Below are 958 nucleotides of genomic sequence, written 5' to 3' on the forward strand. Positions count from 1 at the left end.
AACAAAAAAAAAAAAAAAAAAAAAAAAAAAAAAAAAAAAGTCAGGGAATAGTTTGGAAAGAAATGACAGAAGTTTTGCATGATATGTTCTATAAATTGTTATTATGTTACTTCATCTGAATGAAGTTTCTCCGGAGTAGAATAGAGCCTCTGTAAATGGTCATTAGTAGTACATTCTGTATTTATCTAATGAAAGTGCAGTGACAAGTAGCTGCTTCTTATTAAAATGAAAATCCTGCATTATGTGCTTGAGGAACGTTTCAGCTAATGAGGATGTAATGTCCTCAGTACAACACAGACCTTCTTTTTTGTGTTCACCACCACAAGATGCTGGAAACTTGACAAATGATATCATTTAAGACACATGCCTGCCTTAGGGACCTGTTTTTTGGCTTCCTGTTTCTGGCTTTTATTTGGGTAACATCTATAATGGCCACCCGACTTGTACCTGGGTAATGTTTTAACCCCTTCATAGAGTTCTCAATTAGCGTGAATTTATTACAGTCAGGGTTCCCTTTAAAATGGGTCAGGGGTGCCAAGTACTAAAAATATGTTTCTTGATCACTTTACCACATGTACATATGGGATAAGTGCCATATTTTAGATTTATGTAAAAACAGATGAGCAATGTGCAGCTTACAGAATAAATACAATAAAAAAAGGTCAGGCGCTGTAACTTTGGATGATAATTTCCTAGTGGTTACAATGCAAGTTTTAATGACTGTAACTCAGATGCAAAATGGCCTGATTTGATGAATTCATAATTACTCTGCTCTATACTTTTTATTCTCTTGTTTTATTAAATATTTTGTTATCTATAGTACTTATTAGAGAAACATATCAATGAAAACTGCATTAAACTTTAACTGGGGGTTAAAGTTTTTTGTTTTGTTTTGTTTCCTGAAAGCTAGATTTTCTGTAACTAATTTCCCATTTATGGCTTGGAATTAAATATTTAG

Source organism: Galeopterus variegatus, unplaced genomic scaffold (assembly GCF_000696425.1).
Source record: "Galeopterus variegatus unplaced genomic scaffold, G_variegatus-3.0.2 Scaffold712, whole genome shotgun sequence".
Classification (NCBI taxonomy): Eukaryota; Metazoa; Chordata; class Mammalia; order Dermoptera; family Cynocephalidae; genus Galeopterus; species Galeopterus variegatus.